This window comes from Zeugodacus cucurbitae, chromosome 2 (genome assembly GCF_028554725.1).
Source record: "Zeugodacus cucurbitae isolate PBARC_wt_2022May chromosome 2, idZeuCucr1.2, whole genome shotgun sequence".
Taxonomy (NCBI): Eukaryota; Metazoa; Arthropoda; class Insecta; order Diptera; family Tephritidae; genus Zeugodacus; species Zeugodacus cucurbitae.
The window spans coordinates 17,894,262-17,909,968 of NC_071667.1; the positions used below are offsets into that span (position 1 = coordinate 17,894,262).

General features: G+C 33.5%; 1 protein-coding gene and 1 long non-coding RNA gene across 3 annotated transcripts in view; one reads left to right on the plus strand and one right to left on the minus strand.

Annotated features, from left to right (window-relative positions):
• The window catches only part of LOC105218549 (odorant receptor 85c), a 101,634-nt gene that overhangs the window by 40,966 nt on the left and 44,961 nt on the right, over positions 1-15,707 (plus strand). The gene's annotated exons all lie outside the window — the stretch shown is intronic.
• Positions 2,381-4,291, minus strand: LOC128921530 (uncharacterized). Of its 2 annotated transcripts, none has more exons than XR_008470966.1 (3): positions 3,626-4,291; positions 3,257-3,552; positions 2,381-2,900 (listed from the first exon to the last, which is right to left on the minus strand). It is a non-coding gene; the product is annotated as an uncharacterized LOC128921530 (long non-coding RNA). The 2 variants fall into 2 exon arrangements; XR_008470967.1 differs by having other exon boundaries at positions 3,304-3,552; positions 3,626-4,290.

Sequence of the window (15,707 nt, forward strand, 5' to 3'; positions counted from 1 at the left end):
CTACATACCCGTTTGAGTTGTTGGTCATTGCCTTGAATGAATTTGTAATTAAATAATTTTTATTTTCATCTAAAAAAATAAAAGTTGTATGAGTTCCGCTAAATTTTGAGTTTGGTGTGCGAAGTGCAAGCTTTCGATAAAGGTGACTCAGGCTTATAGGAAACCTCTACGTTGTTATCACAAACCATGTTCAGTGGAAAGGTTTTTTGAACAAACAAAATGTTCAAATAATAAAAATTTTCGTTTTTCGCATTCTATGTTGTTGGATTGTTCAATGAATAGAAGTCGGTTGTGTTATGTTCCGTTGATATCAGAAGCATCCATGTGTATTTAATCAGTTGAATTAGATTTCTTAAATTAAAAAACTCTCACCCATATTCCTAAATGTGAAGACCATCACAGACTAAAAGTCCTAAAACATTAAGTTCATGATTTTGTAGTCGATCGAAAGTTATTATTTAGAGTTCTTTTTTGGGATATTGAAGCAGTTTCTCAACAAAAAATTATTTTCTCTTTACAAAAATAACTCTATATTAGTCGATCGAAAAAAAGTAGTTCTACTCTGTTATAATAAATATAGAATTTCCCACTCGGCAAAGTTATTTATTGTTATTAGCTTTAATTCTCGTAATTATAGTTCTTCTGTAGCTATGTTGGAGACTGAGAGAGAGAGAAAAATATAGGGATAAGATTTTGTATAGTTTGTAGTATTTTACATAATTATTGAAAATACAGCAAGCAACTGATTTCATCGTAAACCATAATACTAAACATTTCCGCATTAGCACTTATTCCAACGAAGAGCGCAAAATAGAATTGCACTAATAAACAATAACCGCTTTACTTTTTATGAACTTGCTATTGAAATTTATTCTTATCAATAAAATCAGTGCTAATAAGTTAGAGTTACCATAAGCATTTTTTGTGTATATATATATATATCTAGAAATACATACATATATGTATTTACATGGGAATCGGTATAATTTGACGAAATTGTAAATTGGTTGAGAAGTCGGTTGATTATCACTCGCCTGCTTTATAATTTTGAAACAGCTGTGTATATAAACTAAGTAAGGAAGGGCTAAGTTCGGGTGTAACGAAACATTTTACATTCTCGCAATTTATCTATTTTATTTTGTTAATATAATACACAATTTGACCCATATATATGGTAGAAAGTCCATTGAAAGTTTAACAATTTTCGGTAAAAAATTTATTAGAAGCACTGAGGTCCTCATGTTCGATATGTGGGGCCTTGAAAAGTTATAGTCCGATTTAGGCGATTTTTAGAAGGACGATGCCAAACTATAAATGCAGAATTTGTTCAAAGTTCTGTTCCGATATATTTACTAGTGATGACTTTATACGAGTTTATTGTAAAGTGAATGATTCTTAGCAACTTTGTTGCCAGTGTATAAAAATAAGTTTGGAACAAGATCAACCATTGCATAAGCCATTGTCAACATATGTATATATGCATTTCTATTAAAATGTATTATTTTTTTCAAACAACGGCAACGCTGCTAATTGCTTATCAAATTTGTAACGCCCCGCGGAAAGAATGCTTGCGGTGATTTACGCCGCTGATTGCTCATATTTCTCACTTATGTACGTATGTATTATATTCAGTTTGATTTTTGTTTGCCTTGTCGATTTCGCACTGACTTGTGTTCTCTTGCCGACTGCAGAGCTCCAACAAAAAGCGTTGTATTCGCATTGAAAGCCGGTAGTTCCTGTTGCATTATTGTCACCGACGCTTTACGATAAAGGCGATATCTGCGTACAAGTTTTTCTTCAAAACGTTATTTCTCCAAATGGGTGATAAACATCTGGAAATCTTCGCTTGTTATTCGCTAGCTTTCGCTGTGGGCTTAGTAATGTTGTTGTTGGATGCGAGCAATGCATTAACGACGTATTTGGTGAAATTCGTACCACTCGGTTCGGAGCGTCGTAATGTGTACCTGCAAGATGTTGGTGACGCTGTCGTTGGGAACAATATGTTGGTGGAACCCTTGCCAGCGGAAATAACTCTGGGTTCTATAGCGCCGTGGCTCTGTGTTTTCTAGTGTATAATTAATTATTAAGTTAATTAGTGTAATTTAATCATGAAAATGGTACTTAAAACTAAATAATTAAAGTTTGTTGTTGTTTGTGTGATGTATTAGAGGTGATACCTTATAAACTGCTATAGTAATAAGAGAAATATTTTGGTTTTACTATTTTTATTTAATGTTTTGTTGACAAATAAATCAAAGTTATTGTTTTAGATTAGTATATTTATGTGTTTATTCATAGTGTTGTGATATTTAAGAGAAAAAATAATAATAAAGAATTCTTAATGATTCTTTACCATATTTATCGACTTTTATATAATTTATAATTTTACGAGTTTTCAAGTGGTAATTAAAGGGAAATACAATATTAGATAAGAAGTGGGACTACATATAGAGAATTATTAAACCCACTTAATGAAAAAAAAAGCATGAAGTTAAAGTACATTATTATATATACATATGTCTGTGGCAATTTGTTTTAAAACTAGCTGTTGGACTAAGTAATATCTTTAAGACAGTCCCATTGTCATTATGAACAAATAATTATCTATACCTTTAGTTTTCGACTACCGAAATCTAGTGTATAACAATGTATTGCTATAGGGTATAATTTATATAAATTGTCCAGTACTTTCCGGTTCTTGGTGAGTTTTGTGATAATTTACAGTCTCTCCAGCTGATTCCCCAAGGATCTTGCTGGTTTTGCTTCTGACCGGCTTTCACTGCTCCTCACCGACTGCCACAGGCTCTCTCATTAGCTACCACTGGCTCTTACCCACTCTCACCGCCTCTCACTAAGTATGACTGTCTCTCATCTGTTCCGCAAGCTTACATGCTGAAAGTCTTTGAAAGAAAATCGAAAACGTCACTCATCAATATAAAGATCTTAAAGCGCTGAAATAGAAACAAAGGTGTGTGGACTCCCTACGCGCGGAAGAAGTTATACTTCTTAGTGATATTCCAAGAAATTCATATAATTTTGTATGAAAGAAAACTAGCGAGAGGGAAAGGATAAAAATATGGTGGAGTGACCAACACTTTCTTAAATTCACATTTTATAAAAAAATCAATATATACTATGCACATTTTATAAAAAAATCAATTCCAAATCAATTATCATTTCTGGTTTCTGACGGATTGGTATCTATAATATTTACAATTGGATTATGATAACTAAAATATGATATGAAATGTCTTACATCTATTTTATCTATATTTCTCGCGAATACCGCATCAATAGTCGTACCTCCTTTTGTCGTAGGATCATTTCTTCCATTGATAATTTCTAATGAAAATTTCTCTCTGAGGAATGCCAGTAATGGTTCAGCTTCTGGCAATGAGGAATTTACATTGAAATCTCCCGCAAGGAGTACCGGTTGTTCGCTATACTGGACTGGTTCTCCGATAATATCGGCAAAAGCTTGTGAACCTGCAGTTGACAACGGTAATAAAGCTTTACCGATGAACAATTTTATATCTCTCATCGATGAATTTGCTGATATATAAATGGCAATTAAATTCAATTATTTACTATTATGATTATCGCTAGGGTTCATTTTGCATTTTACCGCACACAAATCGCCAATTCTTGTTGATGTTGATATCGTCACATCAGCATCACTCGCGTACGGAGCCTTTATATCTAAATGAGGAGTGAGAATATGACATTTGTCTTGCTCATTGTGATAAATCAAGTCTTACTGCCTCCCCTAAATAAAAGCGTTGGCGGAATGTTTTTTACCGCCGAGCGTTAACGTCGATGCGCCATCCCTAAATAAAAGCTGCAACTTTACGTCAAATATCAAAATGTTTACTTGAATTGTTGTTGTGAAATTTTATTGTATCATAGAAACTACGTTTCCGCTCAAGCTCAACCGCTCAGCGTCGCCGTCGTGTTATTTAGGTATGCGCCATACAAATTGCATCGGCTTGAGAATTTTTTGACATTCATTTGCCGCTGCCGCTTTTATTTAGGGAAGGCAGTTAACTTTTCAACGGCTAACGCAGAGTATTTCAACCAAAAGTCACATAAAATAGTTGAGAATTCGCAGAAATGAAACCGAAACGAAAGAAAAATAATGCGCAAGCATACAAACATACATACATATTCGTACACATGTGTATATGTTGAAGCGTTAAACAATTATCGCAACCTTTTCCGAAGTCGTATAAGAAGTATAACTTCAATAAAAATAGTACAATTTATTCACCTTTTCTTCAACAATTTCTCAATCAAATACTGACAAAATTTAACAAATCCATCACAAATTGAGATTTATGGTCCACTCAGCTCATTCGAATGTAAGTGTCTATTTCTACAATATTTATCCATTATAATAAAATTCTGCAAAAAGCACTTGATTTTAGGTTATAATGTACCTATATTTAAATATTAAAATCTACACCATCAATATATTTATATACAGACATATCTATCTACCATGTTAATTCTTAAAAGTTCCAGCCACTTTTCGTCACCCTCTCTCTTTCGCTCTCTTTGCTTGTTTTTTGGAAGCTTTGTTTATGTTGCAAACTTGACTTGATTTCAATTCATTTGATTTTCTGCAGCTAGGAGTATCTTATCTGTACAAATAGAAATATGCAAATTATTTGACGTTGATAGCTTAAAGCTCGTTGAACGATTTGGGGCAAGTGAAAGTACGTTCGTCGTTGAAGTGGCAAAGCAGGCAGCAAGCATTTGTAATAAAGTGGTGTGTGAAGAGGCTAGTTATCGGTTATGTAACCTCAAGGCGTACTTATGTAGTCATTTGTGTGTTTGTGGGCGTGTTATTGTTTGGCAAAAGCACTTGCTACTTCGGCTTTGCATATTAAATTATTATTGGTTAAAATAACTCTTTAGTAGAAGTTGTACAAAAAGTTCAATTCAAAGGAGCGGTGGCATTTGGAATGAGATATATTTTGTAGTTTGGAGTGCTTTGAGTTTTCAGTCGAATAAAATTATTTCTGTTTAATCGTTTGTGAGACATTATGAGAAAAGTTGATGGAGTCGCAGCTATTGGATAGTATTAGCAATCTGTTGGGAATTATTGTAGTATAGAGTGCAGTCTGAAGTCCCATAGATCTCTATAATGTAATAAATCTGACTTAATTGATTTATAAATTGAATAAAAAACTCCTAAGCATCCTTCTTTCATCTGTATATAAGTGTAAATGCTTACAACAACAGGTCATCCAGTATGGCTCAAATGGTCCAGTTTAGAGGTTATATGGATGTATCAGTGTATGTACAGTGGAACCTCCATAACTCGAACTTCTAAAAGTCGAACATCTCCATAACTCAAACTTTTGAATTGGCAATAGCGTTTAGAAATCAAATTTCATACAAACTTCATCGAAGTTCTTCTTAACTCGAACTCTTGAATTGGCAAGGGAAGTCAAATTTCATACAAATTTCGTTCCATAAATCGAACTTTTCGACGATGGCATAATACAAAATTCAAAATTTTATTATCGAGGCAGAAATTTAAAAGAGTCTCTCTATATCGTACGGAGGCGAACAAAAAATATGATATTACATTATGGATTGCATAGATCATGTAAGAAAGGCATGTGATACAGACGTCAAGAGCCAAACAATAGCATACTGCAAAATAAAAAATTACAGAATTTATGTTTTAAGGTTATATACATAAAACTTTATGCGAAGTAAACTTATAAAACTCTCTACAAATCTATATTTTACAGCTTTATAAAAAATTGTATGTTTTAATGATAATTCTATAACTCGAAGCCTTTCTAATTCGAAGATTTCTTGTGGATTATGGTGATTCGAGGTAAGAGAAGTTCCACTGTATTTCTTGATTTTGGTTGGAAACTGATGTCGACTAAGGTTGATGATTTACTGCTTCCTCTTTGGTATTTACTAGAATCGTATAATATTATTATGAGTTCGCACTCGAGCTTCGGATTTATGAATGTAACTTTTCCAACATAATCTCAATTACATATATAGTATACACTATAAGCAATAACGGTACAATAAATTATTAACTTGACATTCATAAATACATACAAACACTAATTCACTCTTCCGGCAAACAGCCAACTTCAACGGAACTATCAACTTACTCACTACTGCAGCACGGCAACATTCATTATTCACTACAGTTTATTCTTGTCAGCGAGCAATCACTGTATTCACTTTAATTGAGCTACTTTATGTCATTGCCTGCCATTTTCTGCGCCATTTTGCATAACTACATAAAAGGCTAAGTAGAGACAGCGACGTCTATGCAATTGCGAAAGCTGGAAAAAGGGGCTTAAATATATACTACATACATATTATCAAGCAAGTAGCAACAAGCGACAACAAAAAATGCTGCAGTGCCAGCATTTTGGGTGTACTCGTCGTGTGACATAATTCATTAATCACTTTACAAGATTTCACAATGAGAGAGTACGATAGCTTTGTGAAATCTAATCCTTCAGTGAAGGCGAAAAAAGCATAGGTGCACTCGAAGTTGTTGAAAGGGTGAAGTACCTCTTTTGGACACTTTTATCATACTGGAGCTCGGGAGTTGCGAAATATACATACATATAGTAGTTATTCATTTTCTCTCTTAGTAGATCCATTTACGATCAGCCTATCACTATTTAGGCGCTTTTGTAATTGCTTTAGACCAATATTTATTTTCAAAGCTTTTGTGAAGCTTTTAGAGCTTTTGCGCATAAACGCTATTTTTACAAAAATTTTAAAACATTACTAATTTAATTTTTCCAACACAGTTTTTAAGTTGACCAAGCTTTAATAAAACTTTTTAAAGCTTTTGGGCGCAATCTCAAAAAATTTCCAATACTATCAAGCTCAATTTCTCACTTAAATTGATCTTATATGATTTCTTCAGTGCAGTTTTTGTAGTTCCTAAATTTCTGTAAGCGTTTGTGAATAATCTCAAATAATTTGGTAAATTCTTAAGGTATTCGAGCTGCATATCTCACTAAATAGGCACATATGTAATTTGCAGCACTTATGCAGCTTTTGTGAAGCTTTTTAGAGCTTTTGCTTCTTATGTACTTGACATACTTTTTTATCCACTATATTTCTCTAAACTTCGTAAAGCTTTTGGGCACAACTCCAACAAATTTCGAAAATTATCAATATCAAGATCTCACTTAAATGGTACTTATATGATTTCTTCAGCGCAGTTTTCGTAGTTGCGAAGCTTTTTTAAGCTTTTGGCCTCAAATCATTTCGAAAAGGTTAAGTATTCGAACTGAATATCTTACTAAGTGCCTACTTGTAATTACCACAGCACTTATGCAGCTTTTGTGAAACTTTTTAGAGCTTTTGCCTATTATGTACTTGACCTACTTCTTTATACATTTCTCTGTAAATATTTAGTTTTCTGTAAAATTTTATTCTATCGTAGTTTTTTTTTAGACATCCCCCTCCTAACTTGTGTGAGTACGCCTTTGTCGGAATATCCTTTTGTTGATACATTTACTAGTATAGAGTGCATTTAAATTGAATATTATGAAATTTGATTATTTTTTTGCTTTTGCATTTGCAAAATAGTAATAGCAACAAAAAATAACTAAATAGGATTTGCTTTCGCCTTAATAACGAGGGTAGTTCAAAAAGTTTCGAGAGATAATTATGGAGCTAATGCTGAGGTCTAGAACATTTTTGACTCGGAGTCTCTTAGAGAGCGAGAGAAAGATCTTGGTAGAGTAGGCTAAAAATTATAAAAAAAAAACTTAAATCCACCAGTTTTGAGACTATGCAGGACACATTTAAAAATTTGAAAAGTAATTTTTATTCCCAACTTCCCTCGAGTGACTTTCCGACCACCCCCTCATAAGACGGGCATATCTTGAAAGCTGTTGCAATTCTGATTTTGCTCTTCATTTGTTTGCATTTTGTTATTGTTGTTGCTGGTATTATTGTCATCACACTTGTTATTGTGTCGCATTGCGCTTTTGCAACTACTTTAAAGTCAATCGCTTGTCTTCAGTACAAAAGCGGATGGCGCAAGGACGACAACAACAATAACGGTTGATGACAGTTGCCAAGCGTCTTGTTGCATCGTTCATTTCAGCGCTCAATTGTTCCTGCGTTCATTCATTTACTCCTGCAGCCGTCCGGCTCACTGTCTTTATGTTTGCCACTTCTATTGTTGTTGTAGTTGTTGTGCATCTTCCTCTTTGCACAAATTGTAAACAAGAAAATTATGCAAATCGTATGAAGGCAAGAACAATGAAAAATAGCAAGAAATTGCACTCATCCATTGTTTGTCTGATGATCTTCCTCAGCTCTCTCTCACTTTCTCTCTTCCACATCTAACTGCTTGTCCCACCGGGCCCAACTAGTAACGAAGTAACGTCTCGTCGCCTGCAGCCTTTTCTTTAACTTACGAAGTGAGATGTAAACAATTACAAAGCATAAATTATATTTCATAATGGAAAATAGTGTTATAATAAGCGTGTAGTCGAATGGATTATCTGGTACGGGAGTGTGAAAAACAGTAGTAAATGAGTCAATAAAATTCGTAATGAAGAAAAAATTTCAGAAATTTAATAAAAACAAAGCGATTCAAGATGGATCTAATGAGAATATAGAAGGATATTATAATCTTTCGCACACTTCGACTTCATCTCGAGGTTATTGGATCATCTCCATGCGCCACCGAGTCTAGTCCTGGCAACAATTTTTCTGCTCTTATTCCTTCAAGTGACGTTTGGGTAGTAAGAAATCGCAGGAGTATAGGCGCGGTGATCTTCTTTACGGATGGGTCGAAGTTGGCGGGAAAGGTGGGTGGGGGAGTTTACTGTCGGGAACGCCAGTCCCACTATTAGTGAGCATGGAGATATGTAAAAGTACCGTTGTCCTATTGCGGATTACTACTGAACAGATGGGCCTCGGCTGAGCTGGGCAGGCACTGGTCAGTCACTTGCAATTGCGCAGTAGCCAGATCCTCCTGATCTAGGTGAACCGCAGGAGGTCTACCGAACTTACTTCGTTCTCAGTTAAGCTTACCTATCCTTAGTCGAAGGGGTTTTTACTGGCCATTGTCCTATCGGGATCCACGCTAGCTAGCTGTATGAGTTGCATGAAGGAGAACGATGTGGAATCATCTAATCACTTTCTTCTGGAATGTCCCGCCTTTGAGAGATCAAGAAAAATATTTCCCGGAATAAAAGTGAAAAATCTTTGCACATTTGTAGTAGGATCAGGGCGCTTTGTCGACTTCTAATTGCTAATCTAGGAGGATCTAGGCTTCAAAAAAGAACTAACTTTTATAATCTACGTGTGTTTCCCTTTGGAAAACAGCCTTACAACCTAACCTAACCTAGAGATTCCTATATAATATAAAGTTGCCTTAAAGTTCAATTATCCATTTAATTTACCAAAATTGCGGGAACTTAAACTTAAGACTATAAGTAAGCACATCAGGTGATACATACCTTCGTGCTCAGAACGCTATTATCCAATCGGTGGCAAGTGAATATGAGAAGCTCTACTTCAGATCTGAGACGTCGGTGATTTTGCATAAAGCTCCAGTTACCGATGCTTGACTTGACTCAGCTTCGAAAAATTTGGCTTGGAAAACTTAGATGCAGTTATACTTCACACAACTTCAACTTCAGCTGTTATTATTATAGTTTCTGGGTAGAGTTGCCAGTTGTGCATATTTAGCTTTAAAATTAAGTTTTTTAAATTAAAATATGACCAAGATTGAAGATTTTAAAACTAGTATACAAAAAAATCTTCACTATTAGGAAATCTGTGAAAACGTGAAGATTTTATGTTTGAAAGAAAACTCTTTAATAAATATATGAATATAGCTTTGAGCAGAATACCACAAAAGAAACGTGCACACGTAGTTCAGTTTTTCGATATTTGGAATTGTTACAATATGTCATAAATTGGAGCCAGCCAAGCGTATATATGATAGGTGAATAAATAATTTATTCAAATTGTATTTGAACATTTACAATAAATTCGCAAAATATTTTTTTTCTGAGCAGATCACCACAAATTCTTGCAGAGATTCGCAATAGTTATGTTTCTGTTGTAAAAATTACCCTCATATCGTACCTATTTGATTTTATTTTTTTATTGCACTTAAAGTTAAACAAGTATTTGCGTTATAAATAAAATAAACGATTTTTTTATTAAACACATTAAAAAATAATTGTTGTGAAAAAGGTATTTTCCTCTGAATTACCTTATTTCTTCTTTATTTGAAGATTTATAAATATTATAGATTAGAATTTTAACATATTTAATTTTAACCGAAAACATTCAGGCAACACTGAAATAGTGTCATAATGAGAATGAAAAGAGAAGCAGTGAGAGAGGGAGAGCAGTTCAAATGTCAACGTAACTTAGAGTTCTAAATTCAACAGACTTTCAAGTCAAGTCATGCGTTCGGTAATCAAATACATGCAAGGCCCATTAAACAGATCTTTTAGGTGACAGTTCTCAAGTCTCTCTAGGTCAAGTCAAGCATCGGTAACTGGAGCTTAACTCTAGATGCGCGAGCTGCACAAGCCCTAAATTATCAAGTTGTCTCCGATCTAACAGTTGAAGAATTTAGCTTTGTTTCAAGAAAATTTTAGAATTGGTAAAATGGGTTGAGTGAGTAGATATTTTTGATTCTCTGTTGAGTCCATTATTGTATAAGTGATTTAGGGTCTATTCATAACGACATGCAAACTGATTGTTTCATTCAAGGTTGGTACTAATTTGATACCTCAAGTATAGCTAAATCTGCCACTTGATCTTTCGAACGTAGTGGAGAAACAGAATAGACTGCTAAAGCTTTCTGAAGCTTCCACTCCTCTCTCTGATATCCTTCCAATTCCTCAAATTGCGGATTCCATGAATTATTTTAATGAAATTCTGTAAAAAAATTGCAATTTCATCGGCCCGTCGCTTCATTAGTCCCGCATAAGATGGGCGAAATTGCAGCTTAAATTATTAGCATGAAATCTCAGAGAGACGTATGTGTTGCAGGAGTAGATAAACGACTAAAAAGATTTTACAAACGGAAGCTACATGACACTTTTGGCGTCCGCCACTCAATTGCCGAGCTTTCGTGCGTCAAATGAATTTATTACTGAGCCTAACTGAGTAACTACAGTCTACAGTCAACTGCCATTTAATAGCTTAGCGGTGGACGCAAGATAGCCGCATAAAACGCACGAGCGACTCAATTGCGTGCGGCCTAAATGGTTGGAATTGTTTTCGCGAATTAATATGCATACATATTTTAAGCTGTTGTTGTTGTTTTTTTTTTTTACAAAAAGCTTTTAAGGCTCAAATTTATATTCTTTAAAATTTTTATTATATTTCGCTATTTCTACTTTTTTGTTTCGCATCCTTGCAAGTCAGCCATAATTTGTCGCTCAAATGCATGAAAATGAATTGCGTTGCGTATATCACATGTTGTTGTTGTGTTTTATATTTTTCATTTATTTTGTTGTTTTCATTGTATTAATATGTATATATTTTAAAATGCGATTTTTTTATTTGAGCCATTGTTGTTATTGCCCAAGTGGCACTATTACCAGCTTAAGCATTGATATACGAGCACCGAATGCTGCGGCAGCTGTCGGCGGCTGTTGGCTGTTGGCTGTTGGCTGTCGGTCGAATTAAATCCCACAATAGCGCATAAAAATGATAAGTGGTCATGAGTTGCATCAGATGGTGTGAGTTGGCATATGTATATGCCAATGCCTCTGTGTGTGTATGTGTATCAGTGTGCTGGTGGTTTGCGAGTCAACAGCGCTGGGAGTTGCCAGTTTTACAAATATGTTTCATTTTTTAAACCCACCAAATTGCTAAGGATAAACTGGGCAAATGACAAAAGCGCTATTGTAATACTCATGCAAGCAATTGTTGAAGTGACCTGTTGGAAAAATATTGAATTTTTGAAATTTTTTTGAAATGAATTTAACAGTTTTTTTTTTGTTTCAAGACGAAATACCATAGCCAGCGACTGCTTCTTCTAAAACATATACGATTCAATGCTCTCTCTATAATTTTTTAAGACTTTCCAAGTTAGTTCTGCAGTTTATTTGTGTTAGAAACCCGTTAACCCGTTTTGAATAAACTTTCGGGCACGTATTTTATCGATTTCTGAAATCAAATATGAGCATAAAAACCGAATTGAGAAAAATCACCTCTTAAGCTATTTACTATGAAAATAACCAGAGCAATCTGAAGTGCTGGATTTCCGACGAATCAATAAAGTGGTTTTTGGTTTCTTGATGAAAAAATTAGAGATAACCCGAGAGAACTCTGTGAAAAACGAACATCGACCATTGTTTCGGATATCAGATTTATATAAATTTTTTTTAGACATTATTAGTTAGAGCTGCGGCGGAGCGCTAAGAGCATTTTACTATAAAATATTAAAAATCTCCGGAACAGAAAAAGTCTAACAACATTTCTCATAAAGTAGCTTTAGCAAGCAATGTCGAAATCCCGCTGGCATTGCCGACATGAAAAGTTAGTCACTTAAAAGTCCATCAGTCATTCGTAAAACTATTTGTGCCGTAATAAAAAACCTCAAACCAAAAAACTGTTTCTTCGGCTAAATAACCCTGAAAATTCAAAGAGATAGATGTAAATGATAAGCTTAGCCGCTTCCAGGATAGATATAATGGCTATATAAAGCAACGCTAAACAAAGTAGACCGATAGGGACAGCAAACGACGCCATATTCTTCCCGCTCTTTTTTTGCAATTCGCTTCAGTAAGGCTTCCCATTTCATCATTGAAAGAGATACGATCCCACAACGAGTTGAAATTATTGGAATTTACTACCGAAATTCGGAGTCAGTGACCTCAACTTTAAGAGCGCTAAGTTCAATTTATGGTCTGCTCATTTCTGGTTGAATGTCTTCGACAAAAAAACCAAATATGCCTGACCAATGGCAGAAATCCACACATACTCCATGAGTCACCATTACATCCCGAAAAAAATTAGGGTATGGTGCGGTTTATGGGCCGGCAGCGTCATTAGGTCAGCTCAGTGATAACCAAATCCGAATGTGTCCCGTGATGGCCATGCGAAAAAAATCGAGTTCCATACATAATGGCATCGTTTTTGTTTAATACTTAACTTTTATAGCGCTCTTATTGAAAAATACTTTATTTTAATTCGTTTTCTGAGATTTAGAAGTAAAAAAAATTTGAGTATTAAAGTTTATGGAAAATCAACTTGTCATGTCCTTTTTCCTACAGGGTACTCCCAGAGAAAATGTATGCTTCACTGCTCTTATACTCGGTGTGTCTTATTTAACAATTTTTCACAAGTTCGAATTGCAAATTTGAGCGCCACCACAGCTATGATTGGTGTCTCAGCTATGACAATAAAAACAACTATATGCTGTTTTTGCTTTCTTTTATTTATATTTTTGCATTTCCAAAGAAACAATGCAACAACATTTCTTCACGTTTGTTAAATCACTGTCAGTGGCAGATGGTGGCTGGTGGCTAAGTGAATTTTATTTTATGAAATAAAGGCAGTTTCCTTAATGAAGATATTTCAATATTGATTAACGATTTAATACATATAATATTTATATAATCCGAGAGAGATCCGACTTTTTATACTCTCGCAACAAAAGTTGTTAAGAGAGAATTATAGTTTGGTCACCTAACGGTTGTTTGTAAGTCATAAAACTAAACGAGTTAGATAATAGGGTTATATACATATATCAAAATGATCAGGGTGACGAGACGAGTCAAAAAAACAAATGTCTGTCTGTCCGTCCGTCCGTCTGAGATATCTTAACGAAACTTGGAACACGTATTCCTTGGCACCCTGGCCACGCCCACAAAATGGCGAAAACCAAAAACATATAAAGTGTCATATTTCATAAAATTTGGAACATAGGATCGTATTAGGGAGGGGCACATTTGGATGTAATTTTTTTGGAAAAGTGGGCGTGACCCCACCCTCAAATAGGTTTTTTGTATATAACTCGCAAACCAATAAAGCTATATAAACCAAACTTTCTTCAGTCGTTTCTTTTAGCCGTTTCCTTATACAGTCCAAAAATGAAAGAAATCGGATAACCACGCCCACCTTCCTCCCTGTTATCGAACATGTTGAACTCCGCGCCTAAGGGTAAATTTTAACCGAAAATATGGATAAATCTCTCTGATAATTTATTGTAATTCAGAGGAAATTGTTTATTATAATAGTGTGGCTCCGTTCCAAAAATTTTTAAAATCGGATAATAACATCTCCTAGCTATGGGAGCTAATTATAGGTTTTTCAAAAATACGGTGGGCTTTAATCTGCATATATGTATTGATTAATATGTGATATATCTTAGCGAAATTAAGTGGGTGTATAGTCTTGGATATAGTGTACCTTGCTGGTGAAAATGAATGAAATCGGTTCAGGAATTTCCTCAGCCCTCATACACTATATAGGACGATTTTCGTTATTCTATTAAACTTTATGCCGAATTTATGGGTAAATTTGTGCTTTATCTTAATAAAATTTCTTCAATAAATTGCGAGAGTATAAAATGTTCGGTTGCACCCGAACTTAGCTTTTCCTTACTTGTTTAATAGTGTATTCAGTATCACTAAAAAATCATCATTTAAAAATTAAAAATTTAGGGCGTGGTTTTACGCCAAAATGTATGCTAAAATATATAAATAAGAAAATATTTCCTATTGTAGGGATGCAGCTTGGCGCCAATTGTATTTTTTGATCGAGTGGGAATAAATTCGTCTACCAATTTCGGGCGATCTGTAAAATTAAGTTGAAAATGAGATTAGAACTAAAATTTCAGAGTTAAAATTTTTTCAAGTCCAAATGTGGAATGAATTATAAATACAAAATATTTTCTTCCATTAACTTTATTATAATTTATTTGGTTATCTACATTTGCTCCGATAAATACCGAATTTAATTAATTTTTGATTTTCACACTTATGTACTATAGTGTACATATTATATAGTATATACAAGTATAAGTACATATGTATATAAACATATGCGTGTAAGTTTAAATTGTTGTTGTAAATATTTATTTAGCTTATTTGTAATGTGTATATTTATATATATTGTTTTTAAATTTAAATACCTAAGTTTAACATAGGATTTTTTTGTTTTGTTTTTGTTCAATAATCACACAAAAGCTATTTTACAAAAATCAAAATTATTTAAACAATAATTGAAAGCAAGTAAATTGTAAGAAAATTATATTTAAATGTTAGAAAGCAAAATAATATAAATACTGCCTAAATACGTTGGGAAACAGTTGAGTTTTTATTTTAACATTAAACTTTAAACATTAAATTTAGTTTTATATAACCACCTTTTATTTAAAAAAATATTTAGTATTTTTATTTTCTGACAAAATATATGCAATGCTAACATAGGGGCAAAGAGTATAAAAATATAATAAATATATATATAAAAGAAAATTTAAAAAATAAAAATATACATAAAAAAAGAAATAAAAATATTAAAAAAATAAATAAATAAATAAATAAAAATATATATAAAAATAAAAAATTAAAAAAAAAATTATATAAAAAATTATATAAAAATAAAAAATCAATGCAGAAAAAAAAATAAAAATATATATTTGCAAGCAATTATAGACTTATAATATTTTTTACTATTTGAAGAAGCTGGATTAAAAAATGGTAGAA